General features: G+C 40.3%; 1 protein-coding gene across 19 annotated transcripts in view; it reads left to right on the top strand.

Moving 5' to 3' along the window:
* LOC308195067 (uncharacterized protein) overlaps positions 1–22,071 on the top strand; it is a 1,623,621-nt gene that overhangs the window by 1,596,208 nt on the left and 5,342 nt on the right. For 10 of the 19 annotated variants that reach the window (XR_013951194.1, XR_013951196.1, XR_013951197.1 and 7 more), the window contains 2 exons: positions 8,048–8,272; positions 22,008–22,053. The gene's annotated coding sequence lies outside the window, so the exon portion shown is untranslated. The other 9 variants (XR_013951195.1, XR_013951203.1, XR_013951199.1 and 6 more) reach the window with 8 other exon arrangements.

Genomic DNA, 22,071 nt, shown 5'->3' with positions numbered 1-22,071 from the left:
GCATTCAATTAACATCTGTGATTGTGAAGAAAAACCTGTATTAGGATGGGGAAGAAAGAATTCTAATTTATTTGGGGCATGCAGTGGCCAGCTCTGTTTGAAGGTGATGTAAAATAAATGACAAATGTAATGTGTGGGTTTTTTTTAAGAAAGAAGAGCATTAACATTGTAAAAGAACAGGTTAGTCATAAGGATTAATCATAAGGAGCCTTTTGGGCCTTAAATGACATCATGACAGCATCTGTCCCAGGCATGTACAGGTCTTAAGTGGACTCTCTATGGGGCTGGTTTATCCAGATGTTCTGTCTGTGGCTGTGCAAAATGAGTGAAACAGACATAGGGTAGTGGAACAGTTTGGCTGGAGAAGCTGTGGATGCCCCATCCCTAGAATTGTTCAGGGCAGGGCTGGATGGGGCTTTGAGCAACCTGGGCTAGTGGGAGGTGTCCCTGCCCATGACAGGTGGGTTGGAACTAGATGACTTTTAATGTCTCTTCCAACATAATCATTCTGATTCTATGATTTCACATATGCTGTACAAAGAGAGGGTGGAAATTCATGTACTGCCCTGGATAAACCATTCTTTTCTGAGGCCAATAGCTATCCATGTCTCACTATTCATATCCTGACCTGAGAAGAGTCAGTGAACAGGAAGATAGAGCAGTGTATTCCTTTAGCGATGCAAAGTGAACGTGTTAGTGATTATCTAGCATCCCCATATTTTCCTTCACTGAAATACTTGTGTTTAGTGTCAATGGAATGGAGAACAAACTTAATTGCAACATCCAAAAGGATACTCAGAAAAGAGAATTTAAAAATTAGTTTAGAAAGCCACTGTTAGTGAAGACCTCTTCACAGGCATGTGAAGGTACGTATGCAGCCATACCTCAGAGATGCTTGCTAAGAGAGAAGAGCTGTATGTTCGTAGGAGCAACAGGGCAGCTTATGCTTTGCAACTGCAGAAGGACAGCGCACATCATCTGCATGATGTGTTCATACAAAATAGAAGCTGCACTATTACGGTGTCCTCCATTACATTTACACTTTGGGAGGCAATTACACACAAGTTCACAATAACTGCTATTTAAAAAAACATTCAGGGTTCAGAGGGCAGTGGTGAATGCTCAGAGGTACATTATGAGGATCTAAATATATATCTTTCCCCATCTGTTCTTATTCGTCATGGTTGGAAGAGTAAAGAGGGAATTGTACAGTGAGAGGAACAGGACAATTTTAGAATTGGTCTGCAGGGAAAAGGGGTAGCGTCATGACTGAAACGTATGGGAATCAGTGTAAGTACTTGAAATCATTTAAACCTGTCTTAGAAAGCAACTCTTCTGTCACTCAGCTGGGTCTCAGTAATGGTTCCTGCATGCAGCATCTAACCCTGCTCTGATCCAAGGCACCTAATGGCCATTCAAAACTGCATCAGCATGGTGAAAGAAACAATAGTAGGCAGAAGTAAACCATAAAAATATTCAGAAGAACCAAAGATGTCACCAGTAGTTTATTGTACATCAAACTTGAATACTGGAGAGGTGAACAACAGCCAAAAAATACAGCTTTGTCCTTCATTTTAACAAATAAGAACAACACAGAAGACTAGTCCAGCAATAACAGAATGTATCCTCAAATATTTATCAATCTTATCATATCAATCTTATCAGTCTTATCAATCCACTTACCTAATCCAGGATTAATTGGAAGAAAACACCTATTAAATGAGTAACAGCTTATATGGCCTTATATAGTCTCTCCTATTATAGCCAGTTTTCCCCTTATATTGCCAGTTTTCTCCTCTTATTCGGACAAAGATTTGTCAGATGGTCCAGCACAATCTTGCTATAAAGTCCTATTTTACAGTGATCAAGGAGTATAATTTAGACTCACACTGCAATGTTAAAATATCAGTCTTTACCACTTTTCTTATCTACCCATAGTATTTATGAAGAGCAGCCTAAAATCAGGCTCCTAAACCCACATGGTCACTTTAGTATGTGACATGATTATCAAACTTCATATAATATTAGAGATTTCCCTTACTACTCATGAATTATCTTCATGGGAACCCTAGGAAAGCTGTTTATAAGGAGGCAGGAAGAAGCAGCAGAAAAGGGGAGACCAAACAATTAGCATTGCAAATGTGGCTTCTTAATGGGTTTGTTTTATCACAGCAATGTAAGAGCCGTTTTAAATTTAAAGCTGCATTTAGTTTCTGTTATAAGTTCAACATCATTTTCTGATTTTATTACATAAAGTGTCGATAACATCGAGAATTAGATTTTAATCAAGAAAAGCACGCTCCTGGGCACTAAATCTTGACTAATGCACCAACTCAAGAAAAAACTGAAGCATGTAATTTTATCCCTGCTTGGCAGTGAACATAAAGTCTTGCTTAATTTTAAGCCCATGAAAAATCCCATTGGCTGTTTAATTAAGCATGTCTACAGCTGCTCTGCCTGCACAGATAATCCAGAAGAATACAGTACATAGATTCAGTAGTAAATAAAATGAAGCCAAGTATTAAAAACTGTAAAATTTACTAGTTTATTCTCTCCCATTTGTCTTTCAAGTTGCACAAGAGGCATGTATTTCTGCAGTCATGACATGATTTGTCCAGAAGGAGTGCCAGTTTTGTACTGAGAATCTTCTTGTGTACAAGATGCTGTGCAAACATCAAACAAAAATAATCCTTCCCCAGGCAATTTGCAGTCCATTTTTATTTGATACTGTAATACCTGTCACAGATATCTCCTTATCTCAAAGCAACTGAATATATGAATGAGATGCCCATATGCTGGGAGCCCACTCCGAGTGTCCTACCTCTTCAGTGAAGGTGGAAGTAAGTTCATGTGTCTCACTCAAAGCAGCCCCAGTTCTTTCTAACATAGCAGGAGACTTTTATACAGATACTCCTTGCAGGCAGCTGTTTGAAAAATTATAATATGTTGCTAATACACCAAGAGCTTCATTTTAATCCTAGTGAAATCAATGAAGGTCTTTCTTCGACTTCTTAAGATGCTTTAACACTTTTGCTGACCAGAGGTTTCACTGGGGGCAAAATTATAGTGCTTATCATAGATCCCTTACAAAGCATTGCCGCACGAAAAGCCTGCTGGTTGAAAGAAATGGCTTTTTAATATAACAAGCAATGAATGATTCTCCAAAACATAGAACTGGGAATAAAAAAAAAGAGTACCTTGTATGTTAATTAGCACGTGAGAGAAAGTATCTTTCAGGCCTGTTTTTGTTGCACTTCAATATTTTTGTTAACAATACACGGTTTTGCAACAAAACCTGAATTTAAATGCCAGGCTGTATTCTTAGCATTGCTAAAAGCCCAGACATGAAGCTGAATTCACATACAGTGTCTTCCAAAACTGATTTTAAAAATTAACATGAAATTGCTAAGTACTGTCCAAATTAACATAAATCAGAGTTCGTTACATGGCATTAGGAGCCAATTTATTGCAATTATTTTGCCTGCTGCTAGAGAGAAGCATATGCCCAATTCCAGAAATAACAAGCATTCTGAATCAGGGTCATAATTGTCATATTTGCATATGAAATACATTAATTGATCTCTTGTGCATGTTAAAATTAAACCCACACTTTTTTGCTGCTAAATGTTCTTTCCAAAATTTGTTGTTGGAAGTACTGGGTAGAGAGAGATGTAATGCTTTAGAAGACTCCTTACTCCAAAGTACAGTAAGTTCCTAAGTAATTGAACTTGGTTTGTGTAGCTAACTGAGGACCTACGAATCCTCTGGTTCACAAAGTTGGAAGATATGTGGTCATACGTTTCAGAGAGGTCAAATACTCTTTTCTTACTGTTGGGAGGAATGGGTTAAAAGCAGAAGATGGCGAGGAGGATGGGATCAGAATGGCAGAATGGCAAGGAGGATTGTAAATACGCTCAAGTGACCTTACAACTGGGAATGTATAAAGTCTAAGGAGAAGCAATGTAGAAAAACATATAAATTATGTCTGCTGCTCTTTGTGCTCTGTGTGTTTGACAAGTAGCACATCCGTGCATAGATAACATGGGTGTTTGGTAGACTTGGAGGTGCCCTATAAGGTGTGCTTGAGCTTACGGCCTCGGTACAGAGAAGATCAAAAAGCACAGTGAGAATCACGGCACGGTGGTAAAATCTGCACCTGCGTGAACTCTTGATAAAAACAGGTGAAACCAGCAGGCTGGAGATCTCCTAGTATGGACACTGTTTAGCTCCCACTTGTGTGCCTCTGCTTGGGTGCTGCTTCGGGGATCCCCTGTTGGCTAAGTAATGAGAATAAATCTACTCTTTGCATTTTGGCTGCTGGTCTGTGGTTGTTCCTGCTGCCTGCCTGTGCTGACTCACACATGTACCCATGTCTTCTTGTTCTGGCAGCCTTCCAAGAGATGTCCTACAAGGGAGGCTACAGCTGTATAAGTTAATTGGCAAATAGCGCAGTGTTTAGAAAAGTTGGCCCTTCCACAAAGGTTTCTGTTTCGTGGAAAAAAAGGAAAATAAATTCTGTTATCTGGTCACACAGAAAAAGAGTGACAGCACCATGCCCTTTAACCGCAGCTCCAAAGAGGCACTGCTCCAGTGCACATTTAAAGTGTTCAATAATCAGTAATCGTAATTTTGATATTATGATATTTCAGTTTTTGCCTAGAACTTCCATATTTTCTGTGGATAAATAAAAGGTGAAAAGAAAATCCTTATTTCATTCAAAGAAGGAATTTGTGTGGGAGAAAAATAACAATGCCCTCTCCACCCCACAAGTAATTTTGACCAATTCTGGACAAAGGCAGTGGGAAAATTCACATGGGAAAAAGCATCAGCTCTTTCTGAGCCAAGGAAAGACTATGGAGGAGAAGAAGGATGTGAAGTAACATGGTGGAAAAGTCTTTACAATGAGACAGATCATGGGCTGACGTTAGAGAGCTGACTTTCTGACTCAGAGCCTGTGAATGTATAGGATAGAGATGAAAGATGGTGAGAAGATCAGGGAGGCGATTAAATTAGCCAAGCTTGACATTGGAAATGGAGAGTGGGGGAACCCTGACATGGACAGGGATGGTGAAAAAATACCTGAGAGAACCAGAGAATGGTAAAGGAACGTGTCAGGAGAGGGTGAAAGAAAGTGGAAAGAACACAAGAGGGGTAATGAGGTGAGCTGCCCCATAATGTTTCCTCATAGTTGATGCCAGTCATTTGAACACGAGGAATGTTTTCCCCTCTCCCTCTTACCTCTTGAAGAAAAAGGGCTGCCTCTCAAGCTGGCATCTGAGATAGTCTGGTGTAGACTTCTGGGCTGGTTGATGTTATTCCTGTCAAGTCCCACGGGTTGCTCTGTTCTGCACCTTCCTTTGTCATGCAGACATGCTTGATTCCTACAAGCCAGAAAGGATAGTTTGAAAATGTAGAACAAATATATATTACTTTGCCCTGTTCTGCTACTGTGAGGGCAGATTTTCTGAAGTGCATGCTCTAGGGTATAGAGTACCAGTACAAAACAGCCCTGCCTTCCTGCAAACAAGCCACATGTCTTTGTACATATTCTTTACTAAGTGAAGGCAGCATTTCTGTGTAGTATCTATGAGACTTGACTGGCTCTTACCCTTAACAAGAAAACCAGAAGCAAATTAGAAATGAGGATCCTGAACAAACAAGATCATTTTACCATCATGACAAAATAGTCCAGAAAGCCATAAAATTTGTCTCAATTAATGTGTAAATGATTGCAGTCCTTATAACAGGGAAAAGAGCTGTTGTGCTTACCTAGGGGTACAGAGGGTTACAGAGGGTAACTTCTCTGTAATAGTGTGTGTTATTAAAATCTTTGGAGATAACGTTATCAGGAGCAGCACACAATGCTACAAAATTTATCATCTACCTGCTCTATTCATGTCAGCGTAGAGAACATAAAGGAAAACTCAGGCTGAAGCAAGAATTTGAGAGCTGGGAGATGTTAACCTGCAGAAAATGTGCTGATACCAGATACACTTAAGCAACTGCATGAAGAAAGTGACTCTGTACTTGCAACCATGTTATTCTGCATTTGTTACAAGTAAAATTATATAGTAACCTCCACACTGTCACTGAATGCAGTAGTGCACAGACGGCAGCCATTGCAAGCAGCAAGTGATGTGTTAGAGATGGCAGACCGATGCATTATTATTCCTGTTGAGGGGGTCCGAGTCTAAGAGATTAAGGATTATAATTAGTAAAGCATTTTGATGTGATAATGACATCCAGAGTGATGTGTGAGCTTATGGGCTCACTGGCCAGTGTCTGGGAGAACTGGGCAGCTCTACCTGGGCAACACATCAGGTGGTGTGCTGAGAGCAGTGAGGCATCCACAGCCAGATGAAAGGACAAGCTGGAGGGAAGGAAACGTCTGAAGCTCTAGAGCTAGGATGCTGAACTTTCCAGTGCTACCTTCATAAAGTCTGCAGCATGAGAGGCTCCTTGTTGGGCGTTAGATGAAGAGAAGCATTGCTTTCAGACCTGGTTTGGTCTAAGCTGGGAAGTACCAACAATGGGTGGACAAGAGATGTTCCTCCAGTGGTTTTAAAGACCAAGAAGGAGATGCTGAGTTTTGCAACCTGCTATCTAAGACTTTACAGAAAGTAGTGCTGCAAATGGTCCCCTCCATTCAGTGTAAATCTATGGCTGAGTTGCTTCTTTCTTTTTGCATTGTTTCTCATGTTTTTATGGGTATGACTATGGGTAAGGCAGTGATGGTGTTCCCTTCAACTTGCAGCTGTGTCTCAGGATGATGGCAGGCAGGGTTCCTGTGGAACATTTTGTTTTCCAGACAAAGGGAAAGCTAATAACCTCAACATGCTGCTAAGGAAGCTTACAATTTGCCTTTGGTCCAGCTTAGCCCATGCTACAAATGCACTTTGAATAAACACCTACATGAAATCAAGGCACATTTCAGACAAGTCAATCTAAATTCTCATACTGGTTTGATAGCCTGAGGTTACTATTGTTAGATCACAGGATAATTCAAGGAAGTAGAGTCTGCCTCAGTTCTGGAGAGAAAAAAATAAGTAAATAAAAAGCAAAAGCCAAAAAGACAGAAAATGTGAGAACATCTGACAGTAAATGCCAAGGCACTTCAGGGTCATGTTGCTATCCTGAGACCAGAGAGCAGGCTGTTTGGGAAGGGATGTTCTGTTACATCTAAAAGGACATAAATTAGCTCTGGTAGCAAAGTTAGCAATGGGCATTGTGGTAATATTTCTTACTGTGCTGTGCTTTAAAAAGTGAATAATGAAGAAGTTGGAGATAAATTAATTTTAATACTTACTTATAAATTACCTAACCTAGAAGGGGACTTTGCTTTTCCTTACTTTTACCCAGCTAGATGGATATGATATAGTTGTCATTTTACATCCATATTTATGATCTGTATTGGCACAGTTTCACAGTTGTTTTCTCTCCCTTGCTAGGTGTATGAAATAAAGGACTGAGTACTCATCATATCAGTAAAAGCTCTGTCCTTCTCCTATTCAGCTTGGATTTATGCCAGGAAAAGGCTTCAGAGCTCAAGTTCCTCTTTCTGCAGATTATTTTCTTCTGCTCAGTTTCAGGCTGTAGCAGGTGGAATCTGCCTGGAGGAGTTATTAAGATTAAGTGTGAATTATTTGGTGTATACAAACAGGAGTTTCCCTTTCTTATTTCCCCAGCATCTGTATATGACCCTGCCTAATAGTGTTGCTACACACCTGGTGCTCAAGGTGCATGAAATCAAGGGCTAATGGCCAGGATGTGCACATTGCCTGCACCTGGGAAAACAGTCTTAGGTTTCTTCTGAAGACTAACATAACATGATAGTAACGAGGTGGGCTCACACCAGAGGTCCATCCCCGCTGCTCAGGGATGGAAGGGACGTCAGTCAGTGGGTGGTGAGCAATTGCACTGATGTGTGTTTATCTCATCCCGTGAACTCTTACTTTTTTCCTCCTGATTCTCTCCCCCATCCCATCTCAGGCATGCATTATTCTGGTAATTTGGTTAGTAATAGCACCTTTGTTTCCATTTCTTGTAGTGTACACTCCCTCAAATATGGTCACGACACACCGCAGAGAATATTCTCCGGTAGCTTCTGGAGTCACTGCATCAGCTATGCCTGAGGTGCCAACCCAGAAGGACCCTCTGACAGCAGATGTCTTTCCTCAGGTCTCCGGCTGCAGGGAGTGCTTGGGGCCCCTCCAGGAAGCCTGTACTGACAGTCAGCAATGCTGCAGGAGGTGTCCATGATCTGTGTCATCAGGTAAGGGAGTTACAAGAGGATGTCAGCAGGTTGCAAAGTATCCAAGAAGATGAGCAGGAGATATACAGGGTGTTCATGGAGACCCTACAGCTCCAGGAGTCCCAGCCTTGTACAGCAGGGGAGTTTTCAGAGGACTCCATGCCACATGAAGCAGTACATCATAACACTACAGAAGAGGGCTGGAAGCTGGTCACTTCTCGTAGGAGGAGAAAGGCTCTTACTCCTCCTGAAGTCTTGCCATTGAGGAACAGGTTCAGGGCCCTCCAGGCTGAGGAGGAGCTGGGCAAGGCTTAAGGGGAGGCAGCTGGACCGACAGACCCTGTGTCTAGTGAGAACACCCAGAAGCAGCAGAGGGTGATTGTTGTGGGTGACTCCCTACTTCAGGGTACAGAGGCACCTATCTGCCACCCTGACCTCTTGTCTAGAGAAGTTTGATGCCTGCCAGGGTATCGGATAAGACATGTCATGGAAAGACTGCAAAAGTCTGCCCGTGAGTCAGATTATTACCCTCTGCTGCTTTTCCATGTGGGTGCTAAGGACACCAAGGGTAAATTAGAAACCATCAAGCAGGACTTTAGTGCTCTGGGCATGGCGATCAAGGGGCTGGGATCCCAGGTCATTTTTTCCTCAGTACTTCCAGAGAGGGGGAAGGATGGGAGGAGGAGGAGACTGATATTCCAAGTTAACAGCTGTCTGTGTTGCTGGTGTTGGCAACAGAGTTTTGGTTTCTATGACCATGGAAGCCTCTTAGAAGACCAAGAACTGATGGGGAGAGATGGGATCCACCTCACTAAGAGGGGTATATGTGTCTTTGCAAACAGGATGGCCAACCTGCTAAAATGGCTTTAAACCAGGAAAGATGGGGGAAGGAGAGAGTTAGAGGGATGGGGTAGGCAGCAAAAAGCAGCTCAAGTCAGTATGCCTCCAGTGGGTGTATGCAGCCAGGGAAGTGAGTGCAGGACATGACTATTGAAGATACATCTTTCACTCAAAGACTAATAATGCTAAGAGGGTCCACTGATTATAGATTTCAGTGAGTTTTGACCAGATATGCTAAATTTTTGCCACATATTTGCAAACTTTATTAGTAGTACCACTTAAATTAAAATCATGTCTTCTCAACAGGTTCTGGAATTGCAGAGGCAAGTAAAAGAGAGTCAGAGAAAATAAGGCAAAAAGAGATACTCTGACTTTTTCCGTGTGGCACAGATGTTGCAAACAGCAGCTGCCAAACACAGTAACAGGCAGCTGCAATCATAAAATATTTTATGCTAGTAACATATGTCAATCTCTTCCAGATCTTTATGGATTTTAATATTTAATTAGTTTAACAATTGATTATTCATTAGAGGAGAATTCAGAATTTCTATCCTGTGAGAAATTCCAATAATTCAACATGGATTTTTTTTGCCAAATTGAGGTGAATCACATGATATCACTAAATTTCAGATACCCCTTAGAGATGGGGGACCAGGCTTGTGATATAAGTCTTTGGCAGTCAGCCATACTGGTATGTCCTGTCTAATGATTGAATACAGGATGGACTTTGGATATTGTGTTAATCTGTCTTGAAAGCTTACTAGCTGTGCAAGCTAGGGAGGAATGTTTTGCTCCCTATGAACAAGTTTAGCTCCTGAGTTGGTTTATTTTTTTATCTATATCCGAAGCCCTAGAGTCTGATGGAGACTGTGGCAGAAAGCAGAATGAGATGGTGTTCCCAGGGAACAACACCATTTGTCTGATGGTTTGTTGGCTGTCCTGCTTAAACAAATTGCTAGCTTTCAGGTCAGAGGGGGTCCTTTTGCCCTCCTTAGTAAGATGAAGGACAGGCCTCTTCTGACTCTGGCCTATCTGAGTTTTCTGCTACTGATAAATGGTTGAGTTCACACAGCTTTTCTTCCTGGGAAACGTGTTTTTCTCTGTATATTTAACCGTTTTCCACAGAACTCATAGAAACTTCATATTCTACTTCTCCATCAAATCTGGTTGAATTGGGCTAACTGAATCCAAAGTTACAAGGGAGAGAAAACTGACAGAAAGTATAGTCAGAAAAACCCTGTTTGCTGGGGGGGGGGGGGGGGGGGGGGAATAAAGAAAAATATGTATATAAAACATACTAAAAGAAGCCATCCTTGTAGCTACTAACTCCTGCTGTGATATCTTTAACAAATAACATGATGTAGTAGGAAAATGGCTATAGAAGTGTAGGTAAAGCTACCTCCACTGTCAGGCTGTCGGACAACAGTCAGACCCATATGCAGTGCCACGAGGTTGATATGAACAGGTATTAGCAGCTGCTGTATTGGGACATAGCTAGCAGGAAGTACTTGGGTTTCGGCTGGCTACACAGGTCCAGGTTCTTACCTAGGTGCACAGGTGTAATTACAGTGCATTGAATGATTAATTTCTGTGAGAGAATCATTTCTGTTTGCACTGGAAGGGTGATGAGGAATGTTTGCTTCACATTGTCTAAATAGAAATAGGGATTTTTGCTGATTAATAGGTATTTATTTGGTATTCTGTGTTTAGCTTAATTCATTTACCACGTCAGGATATTGCCTAAGGTTAAAGCCTTACTTGGAAATGATAACATCTTGTTCCTTGCTGTGTGAGATTTTGAGTGTCATTGGCCTTGGTGCTTTGCCCCTTGATCTCTAGAAAAGAAAGTGTTGTCCCATGGCCAAGACATGCAGCGCCTGCAGCTCTAAATGGGTTCACCCAATCACTGCTGTCAGTGCTCCAGAAAGTCAGGTATTTGCAGAAAAAAAGATAGCACCACATATTTGTGTGTTGAAGTATTCAGCTGCAGGTACACTGGAGTGCTCCTAGCAAACAATCAGCATTGTATTTTAAGTTTCACTGAAATGTAGTTTCTTCCTCCCCCCATGCTCCCTCTTGCCACAGAGAAGATATACTACTCTTTGAGAAAGAGAGGGAAATTAAATTACTTTAAGAAACAAGATTGATGGGCCCAAGGGGGAAAAAATAAATAAATAAATAAAATAAAGATTGGAATTCTCAGCTGTTCTCCAGGGTGATTAAATTCTAATTGCAGGAAGTGCCTCATGTTGAACCTGCAGGCTGCACTAGGATAGGTCTATAAGCTACAAAAGGAACACATGTAGTGTTAGCACATATATTTATTGCTTTAGGCAGCTCTGTATTGAGTGGGTACAACTGAATAATTGGAAGGGCTGACGTTGTAATGATTCCTGCTTCCTCTCATTATTCCAAAACAATAGGAGACACCCCTGAGGTGAATGATGTATTGTTTCATTATAACACCAAGCAAGAAGTTGGCTGCTTTTCATCTGGTGCTTATGGTGTTACTCATTTCGGTTATGGAAATGGTATCCTTAATTATTCACATTTACTAGGATTTCTGCCTACGGAGCTGGTTTTGCACTCACATCTCTGAGCTACAACCTCCTGGAGCCAGATCTTAGTATGAGCTTGCCTGCAGTGAAATCTGCTCTGCTCTACCCATCAAAGCCAACCTGCCAGACTCTCAGATTAAGGCTACAACTTCCAATAGTGACTGGTGTTTCCGAGTGCCTGAAGTCCTGAGTTCAGGCACTAACCCTGCTTAAACGTTGTTCAGAGAAAAAGAGGTTAAGGAAACCAGTTTCATGAGGAGTGGTATCAGAACAATGCTATGAACTGAAAATATCAGCCTGCTTTAATGCTCTCATTTCTGCTGTGATAAACATAGGATTCATCGAAGCAGCTGTCCAGCATGGTCATGATTTGCTCTAGAATGGTAAACATAGACACAGGGACAAACAAGGAGACAAACGCCTATTTTATTCTAGAGATATATCCTTTTGTAGCAGGTATATGCTTAATTTTGCAAAATAAATTAATTAATAATAATAATAACTATTGCTAATTCTGCGATCAGTGAAGCCAAACGTAAGGTTGCTGCCATACTAGTTTGCCTATGAAAGTTCTAGGAAGCCTATTGGGTCATTCTTTATAGTACCCATTAATTTCTCTGGCTTTTCAAGGACATCTATTTGTTTCCTCTGGTAGTTGCATGTACCAACCTTGGAATTAAATGGTCTCTGCTGAAAAAGGATGGAAGTTGTTGAGTTTCTTTGCACAGTATAATTGATGTAGTTACTTAAACAGAAAAAGTGAGGGACTTTTTTTTTGGCTTGGTTTGGTTTTCTGTATGGGTAAGATTGTTGCAATACTTCTAGACTGGGTAACGTTAGAGCAAATACCTAAAGAAATTAACTTGTAAAGTCAGCTGTTTATATAAACAATATTGTGAAATAAAACTAGATATAAATAATAAAATTGGATATACATGAAATAATATGAATATATAAATATAGACAATATTGTGAAATAAAACCTGAAGTATGGTTGTATTATTTAAAATCTGCAATTACTCTTTGTGGGAATCATGACTGTTTAAAACGATTATACTGTAAGTGAAGAATAGGTTTGAGACCACCTGATGAAACTAAACAAGCACAAGTTCTATGGGGCCTGATGACATGTATCTCAGGATCCTGTGGGAATTGGCTGATGTAGTTGCCAAGCCTCTCTCCATCACATTTGAAAAGTCCTGGTGCTCAGAAGTCCCTGGTGACTTGAAAAAGGGAAACATCACTCCCATTTTTAAAAAGGGTGGAAAGGAGAACCCAGGGAACTACAGACTGGTGAGCCTCACCTCTGTGCCTGGGAAGATAATGGAAAAGATCAATATTTTTTTCACACCAAAAACTGGGATTTTCCCCTGGAATACATTTAAATTAAATGATATTTCCAAATTAAATGATATTTCCAAAGATGGAAAAAAAGTCCATTGACATGGAGTCAGCACTTGTTTTATAATTGTGCCATTCCATTACTTACACACCAATTTGCACATTTGCACACCAATAGGTTATGATATTTAGCAGGTACATATCCATTGAGAAGAGTTTGCATTATTACACCATTTCACAGTTTTTTGCACACTTTGTTTAAGACCTCAGAAATATCCCATTAAAATACATTGAAGAGATTTGAAAATGTTTTCATATTTCAGTACTAAACATCTGAGGAAGTACCAGATAATCGGTTTGATTTTTTGTTTGAAAACTTTTCTGCAGATTCCTCAGAAATGAAATGGGAAAATGTCAGGAGATCTTTAGCAATAATGAGTACTCTGGAGAGTGCTTCTTTTTTTTTTCCTACCTTTTCTATCATCTTCCCTTTCTATTTATTTTTTAAAATATTTGTGGGCTGACATTTAAGGTTTTATCTGTTTGTCCTTTCTCTCTCAATCCTCTTTTTTTTTTTTTCCTGGCATCATTTCTTCAATTTCTGGTTTGATTGCAACTATTTTTTTAACTTTTGGGTACATTTTTGTGAGCTTTGAAGTATATTTTCTTCTAGTTTCTATTGTAAGAACTTCTCTACATTCTTTAATGGTCACTGAACAGCAGCTGTTCATTCTACTTCCATTTCAAAAATTGTTTTCTCTATTGATTTTCTATTGTCTTCAGGAATGACAATCCAACAGGTGGCTTTCCACCCATAATTAGATCCAGTTGTTCTCTTGAAAAAGCACAGCATAAAAGTCTTGTGTAATCTTTGTAGTTAAACTGAATGGATTTATGTTAATTTGGATTGATTCAAAGTTGCTTGTGATACCAGCCATGTTTTGACCATAGTGCAGTGTTTAGCACCTTTTGGTTTTCACAGTCTGGTTCCAATGCTGTGATCATTCTCTTTGCCTTGTATGCAAACAGAGTTTTTATTCATTACTGCAACCTTCAGTGTCTCTTTGCTGTAAGACTCAGTGTTGGGTCCTTCAGTGCTGGGCATGCATACGTGCTTGCCTCCTGAGCAGCCACATCCCCAGTTCATTACGGTAGGTTGTTTTGCTAATCTGACTGGTCAGAGAAATGCAGGTCACCAGCCCTCTTCCAGTCCCTGGCCTGGAGCACAGACTCATGAAAGTACTGTTGAGAAGGAATTCTGTATGTCTCTAGTTGCTCATCGTACCCTGAGCGTAACTACAGACAGAGGTAGATCAGTAGGTCAGGACATTCATGGTGTTGTCTTGCCAAGGGCTGAAAACGTCCACAGGTGAAAAATATTTCAGATTATCTAAAATCTGGACAGTTCCTGATGGCTGCCGTACTTCAAGTGTAAGTTTCAAAGTTTGGTAAGAAAAAAGCAAAGTGTGGCACCGCTTTGGATCATGGAGAACAAGTACTCTTATGATTCCCGTATGTTCTTCAAGCACATATCTGATACAGCAGCTCTATTAGATTTTGTGGTCATCCCTTTGTTGTGAAGGTACCTTATTTCTGCCTATTGTCTGCACCCCAGAAAGGAACAGTGCTTAGCATTTAATTAAGAGAGTCTATAATTATGAAACACTCGGCTTTATGCACATTTATATTTTTTCAGGATTGGCTTTGCATAGTGTTAAATATTTCTGTCTTGGAGATGATGTATTCAATTTTGCAGTGATTGAAATGTCTACATTCAGCTCTGACTGATGAGTGAAGACTGATGGGAAATTCAGGACACATTTGTTGTTCTGAAATACCATGCAGGAATGATTTGAAACTCTTCTAGGAATAATGGTACGAATGCAGATCATGCAAATGAATTGTGATTCCTAACCTAAGTCTCTCCTTTTAATTTTTTCAAGGGGAAAATAAAAGACAAAACAAACAAACAAGAATTAATTTTGCCCTAAATCCAGTTTCTGTGGCAGTGGTCTTTTTTGTTTTAAGTGGAGCTCTGATGCTGTGTTCCTAGACCATTATGAATGTGTAAGACACCTATGTGCACACATGTACACACACAACTGCTTTCACATTTTTTTTCTTCAATTGCTGATCCAAATGAAATATAAATATATATATATATATATTTTTTTTTGTCTTTGCAACACTAGGACAGCCTGGGAGGCAAGAATTTTGATTTGCAAATGTGGAGAGATTTTGCAATTATTATACATTAGACAGTGGTTGAGAGAGATTCAGGAGTATGTATATTCTTCTCCCTTGAGCAACCAGCAAGGGAAGGGCAGATTCCTAACTAACTTACCTAGAAGGTGGCATCCTAGGTAAAAGTCCATAATTCCTCTTTTTGGTGCCAGATTTGATTCGGGGTCTCCATCATGCTGAGTCAATACCCATTCAGAATATTCAGGGTATACCTCTACGATGAGGCAAAATCTTTATTCTAAAGGCCTAGACCTTCCAATGATTTTTTGTCAAGCTGAAAAAACTTCCTCTAGCAACAATTTATCATATCTGATGAATCAAAAATTATTATCTGGCTTTTGATACACTGCCACTGATTCTTCACTTGGTCTCTGTAAAGTAACATGAATGGACTATAGGCTATTTCTCATCTTATGCATAGACTTTCCTCTCTTAACTTGAATCAAAGAAATGAGCTTTCCTAGAGCCTAAGGAAGAGATCACTTGATATATCTTTGTAACTGTTTCTCATTTAATTCACTGAAGATCTGTGATTTTGTATTTTGGTAAAACAACCTTTTTTGGTCATATTGCTTAAGACATACTCTCCACTGCATGGGAAACATGAACATGGGCTACTCCCTTTGTTACTTTTCATAATAGTATGTTGTTTCTTGCTTAGTCTATAAGGAAAGAGAACTGGGATTTTTTTTTTATTTTTTTTCTGCTATTTCTTAAGGAACAGAAAGCATTGTGCTTATAAAAGAAATCAGTGGGGAATCTTCCTGAAAATTAATTAAAAGGGTGACATAAGCCCTTCACTGCAGAGAAGAATATCAAAGGGATAATGAGAACTTACTTTTTGTTGATCAGCATATAAAATAGATTACATCAAAGATGAACTCTCTAAAGTATAAATTGCTCCAGCAGATGGCTCTGTGGTTTACTTAATGCATTAGCACATGGGAGGGATGCTTATTGGGCAAAGATGCAAAAGAGTGCAAGAGCAGTGAGATCGGCACATGGATAAAAAGGCCATGATGTCAGCCACATGGTGTTAAACAGCTTGATACGTTGCATAAAACCTGCTATCCGCCCTTGACTGGATTACTGTATGTTCTTGCAAACAACATACTGAAGATGAGAGTAAATATCTTGCCTGGTCCTTTAGGAGTTCAGATTTGAGTCTTACTTCCTCAGGAGGTTCTCTTTACTGCAGTGAGATATACCCCGTGTATGAAGAGCTTAGAAGGATGTGAAAATAAACTGTAGCATGCTGCCCAGTAGAGCATTGTTGGTGACCTTAGCAGGTGACATATCATCCATGCCTCTTTATTCAGGAGAAACAGCTTGACAAGCTCTACCACCTTGTGTGGCAGGTTCAGATGCTTGAGGGCATATCGAGCTGCACTGGGTTGAGGCAGCAGATTGTAGCCCACTGGGTCTCTTACTGTAAATATGGCCTTACTTATCGGACAGCGGAGCTGCTGGTATCTGAACCCATCACGACATCTGCCTGTTATTTAGGTTCCTCATTTGTGTCTCAGTTGGACTGAGAAGATCTGGCTGCAAAGCCACTGCTGAGACTAGAAGGATTTGATTTTAATCTAAATCAAATAGGCCTTTTCTTTTTTTTTTCCTTCTGGTGAACTTTCAGTACTTTGGCACTTATTTTCTCACAATGAGATGTGGCAGGGATTGTAGGGAACATTAGATACATGGGATTCTTCTCTATATTTTCTATTTTATATATTAAAACTTTTCACCTTTTTCAGCACAGGGGCCCTTCAAGAGAAAATACAGGTTACAAGACACCTAAACTACCATGTATATGAAGCTAGAACTATTAGTTTTGCTAATTTTACAGAAATCAAGATTTATCATTCTCCCTTGTAAAAATCCAAGGACTCTCTTTTTCTTAATACATCCTGGCATGATCAAGAAACATCCTTTTAAATGTTTTTATTACAAGCCTTTTATTTTATCTGCTGACCTTTACACATCTTTATTGGTATTTTTTTTTGTTAATAAATACATTAAACGGTGACACTTAATGAAGCTTAATGGGGGTCTATGTCAATGCTAATTATCATCTTACATTACTATGAAAGCTTAAGCTTCCACTCACTGATACCCACCCCTGCCAAAATAAATAAATAAATAAATAAATAAAGTAAATAAAATAGAATAAATACTATATTTCTTTCTTTAACTGTTAAGAAGGACACTAGATCTTTTCCGGTAATAGGATAGCTTCTGCATCAACTTGAATACAAGGTAACTCATTTATCTCCAGCAAGCCTCCCAAGCTTCCGTTCTCCCCTCTTGTATTTCTGCAATGCTAAAACATTTCCATAGGGTCAATATATGAAAGGAAATTGAAATACTAGCAGGAAGCCTGAGAAGAACTCACAGTTATACACATCAACTTTAAATAAATAAATAAATAAATTTCCTAATAGGACCTGCAAAGACAACTCTCACAGTCACTGATGATAGATCTCAAAAATAGAATGAACATTTTAGGTTGTTTTAAGGAATCTTTGCAGCATTTTTTCAGAGCAAAACCACTCTTCAGACTGAAATGTCAACAGCAAAAAATGCATTTCTAGATTAAAAAAAAAAAAAGCTACTCTTTGCTACCAATTATGTTAAAACACCTTTTTACTTTTTTTTTTTTTGGTGGAGCGGTTAACAAGGAGTTGCTTCCATATGATGGAGACCAAAAATACCTCAAGAACAGATGCCAAAGGTCTCAAAGGTCTGACAGGTGCTGGGATCATTTGAGAAGCCTGGGTCTTCTGTCTTCCAGAACACTGGAAGGTATTTTATATGCATATATATGCATATATATACAGCTTACTCCTGCAGAGAGGTCATGACAGATTATATTCATTGAATATGTCTCATCCATGTTCCCTGTATGAAATCCAATGGGAATGAAGATGAAACAAAATCAGCATCCCCTTTAGGCTGGCATCCTCTTCCAGGGAATATGTAGTTGTAGCTATTCCAGAGGCAAACCTTTCCCTAGTATACGGGTGAATAGTGCTATATATTGAGAAGAAATATCGGGCTCAGCAATCAGGTTAAGGTCTAAACAGATGTTGAAGGGCCTAGAGGGGAAGACGTACGAGGAGCGGCTGAGGTCACTGGGCCTGTTCAGCCTGGGAAAGAGGAGGCTGAGGGGAGACCTCATGGCGGCCTACAGCTTCCTCACGAGGGGCAGTGGAGGGGCAGGCGCCGATCTGTTCTCTTTAGTGACCAGTGACAGGACCCGAGGGAATGGTGTCAGGCTGTGACAGGGGAGGTTCAGGCTGGATATCAGGAAGAGGTTCTTCACTGAGAGGGCTGTCGCGCACTGGAACAGGCTCCCCAGGGACGCAGTCACGGCACCAAGCCTGTCGGAGTTTAAGAAGCGTTTGGACTGTGCTCTTAGTCATCGGTCTGAATTTTTGGGTAGATCTGTGTGGTGCCAGTGGTTGGACTCGATGATCCTTACGGGTCCCTTCCAGCTCGGGATATTCCATGGTTCTATGATTCCAATAGCCAGAAGCAGGCACATCTTCAGTCAGCTGAGTCCTCTCAGCATGTACCAGATGTATTTGGCCCCATGTGCTTTGGAGAAGAATGCTAGGAGTTGCATCTTGTGAGAAAACACATTTGACTTGTTGGGGAACTGGAATTGAGAGGAAAAGAGAAAAGAAAGGACTTAGCTGGAAAAATACTGATTCTGGCACTGAGGAAATTCCTGCCTTGGGCTTGCTGTGTGTCCTCAGGAACAGATGAAGAACTGGAGCAGATAATAATTTTGTTCATTCTTTTTTTGCTCGCTCATCATTGTCATCCACTACATTTGTTCCATCCAACCTAAGAACCAAGACAGAGACTGTATTGCAGCAGGTATTGTGAAAACTTAGTATAAAAGTCAGTTAGAACGCAGAGATTCTTCAGACTGCAATGCTGAAGTGATCCTTTCCCCTGTCAAGATCCATTCGCAGAAAACTTGAAAAACTCAATCCTTTTCCACAGACTCCTTGGACCAGGCAGTGAGCGCGCTTTTTGCCAGTGATTTTTTGCTTCCCTTTTGTAGTTCTTACTAGATATGTCAGGAGTGAAGAAATGGTTTCCGTGGAAATATATGAGCATAGTATCTGGAAGTGAGATACATTTTTTTCTAATCCCACTAGAGGAAGGATGGCTGGATAGAATATATTGCAAGGGAGTGACCCAGTCCTACTCGATGTTAAGGGATATTACAAGGTCACCTCATCTGGGACCTAAGAATTTCTTCTGCTCAGCAGCTGGATCCCAGCCCAGTGTTCCTGGAGACCCAGGAACCTTTCCATTCCAGGCTGATGAGTGTAGCTTCTGTTTTTGCATTTACAAGTTCAAACAGTAGCAAAGCTAATCACATATCCAAGAGACATACGCAGACACAGAAGGCATTAATATGATAACCTCTGAAATATCCTAAACCCTCAATTTTGTCATTTCCCCCTTCTTACCAGTTACAAAGTCCAGGTTGGCTCTCTTCAAAGATATGGGCCTCTGGAAGGCCCTGGATCTTGAAGGAGAGGTAGGTGAGGATGTGGTGGAAGGCCTGCCTATGAGGTCACATCAGAAAAGGCAGCTGACACCACTTCTCAGGACTGCCTCCAAAAGGAAAGAAAGAAGGGTAAGGTCGAGAGAGGTTCTCTTCCCCCTCTACTCTGCTCTAGTGTGACCACATCTAGAAAATTGCATCCAGTTCTGTGCCCCTCAGTTCAAGAAGGACAGGGAACTGCTTGAGAGAGTCCAGGGCAGAGCCACAAGGATGGTTAAGGGGGTGGAGCATCTCCCTTACGAGGAAAGGTTGAGGGAGATGGGTCTCTTTAGCTTGGAGAAGAGGAGACTGAAGGGTGACCTTATTAACATTTATAAATATGTAAAGGGCGAGTGTCAGGAGGATGGAGCCAGGCTCTTCTCGGTGACATCCAATGATGGGGGCAATGGGTGCAAGCTGGAACACAGGAGGTTCTGCTTAAATATCAGATGAAACTTCTTTATGGTGAGGGTGACAGAACACTGGGACAGGCTGCCCAGGGGGGTTGTGGAGTCTCCTTCTCTGGCGACATTCAAAACCCGCCTGGATGCATTCCTGTGTGACCTGATCTAGGTGTTCCTGCTCCAGCAGGGGGATTGGACTAGATGATCTTTCAAGGTCCCTTCCAACCCAAGCCATTCTGATTCTATGATCTCTGCAGCAGTCCAAATTGACCAAGTTTGACTCTTCCTGCTTTCTCGATTTGGCTCAGAAGTGGTTTCTGCCAAGTTTTCATGTTTGAAGGAATCTGAGGATGAAACCTTCAGTATATGCAACTGCTGCTAGAATTGTTTCACAGGTTACAGAATGAAAATACCCTCAGTCTGATACTCAGAGCATTAGTTCTTTGTAATCAGTCTTACTGATGAACAGGTTTTTATATCTAGCTATTGTTCATTTGTCCACTGCTAAATAGCTTGAAACGCTTCAAATGCATATTTTTCCAGCTGTATTTTGAGTATGATATTGTTGAACTAAGCAGTTCATGCTGCACAAAAGAATAGTGTTTAGGCTGGTTTCTGTCCCTGTCTTAATTGGGGCCAGATTCTCACCAAGAAAAAAACACCATAAACATTATTACTGGCTTTCCTACTATTTAGCCCAGTTTTCCTGTAGCATAAACTGAAGGAGATTGCTTTTTTAACTAGTCTAGATTTTGGAATGCTGAGTAAACTGTAATTCTTTTCCCTGTTTTTATTTATAAATTGTGTCTCCTAACAGCAATTCCACACCCTAGACAGAATATCTCTAAATGTGTATTATATTTCCAAAGTTATTAAAGTCACTCAACCTTGCATTTTTATACCACAATCCAAGGCATATTATCACTGTGTACTCCAGTAAAATGCTGAAGTGTCCCTCTTAGGCATTTGGCAGAATCGTTAATGACTGGCTGTTGGAAGCTTTTCTGTGACTTAAGGACAGGCACGGCCAAAGAACTTCTCAGACTGTCAAATGTGACAGAGAAAAGCTTTCACAATTCATTCACAGTTGTTATCATGGGTTTGCAGAGGAGCAGAATATGGGGTCTACACCCTGATCAACTATACTAGGAAAGAACTAGGAATCAATTTCTGGCTTGTAGGGATGTAGTCTAGATGTATATTAGGGTAGAAAAGAAAAGGAAAACTTTTATCCCCAATAATTCTGCTTACAAGTTGCTATACTGTTCCACAGTTCATCCTCATTCCTTGTTTTCAAGGGCAGAATCATTGTTTCGTAAGGGCTCATCTGCACCTGCTGCTTATTTCACTACTTGAAGTCAATTTACAAAATTACAGTTGGTTACATTGGAAATAATTATGATGTGAAAAATACGGTATTGTGACTTCACTTATAGGCATGAGTAGCTGAAGCAGATGAACCCTTACGAAATATAGATAGTACTTTTATGCAAGAAGCCTAGAAAATATAGAGCAGGGAAAGAAGGAAGGAAGATAGGGAAGCAGAAGTGTTTCAAAGTAAATAGATTTTCAAAATTCAGCATGAAGATCAAATTCATGCAAATATCAGTTACGCTTTCATGCCTGACACTTTTGCTCTAAGGAATAAATATGTTCTTGCCATGCAGAAGAGTTTTTCATTTCCAACCACTATTAAAATAACAATGAGAAAATTAAATACAAACAATCATAATAACCATAGATTTGTTAAGAGATCACAACCATTACAACATCCCCAGGTCTTTATCCTTTCACTCATTTTCCAGAGGAGAATGAATCCATCCAAGACTCAAATGTCTCACTGTGACCTGGGTGAGTATCATCTCTGTG

Source organism: Anser brachyrhynchus (assembly GCF_964034855.1).
Source record: "Anser brachyrhynchus genome assembly, chromosome: 4".
In the NCBI taxonomy this organism is placed as follows: Eukaryota; Metazoa; Chordata; class Aves; order Anseriformes; family Anatidae; genus Anser; species Anser brachyrhynchus.
The sequence above is the reverse complement of the archived record's forward strand: the minus strand, read 5'-3'. Positions and strand labels throughout refer to the sequence as shown.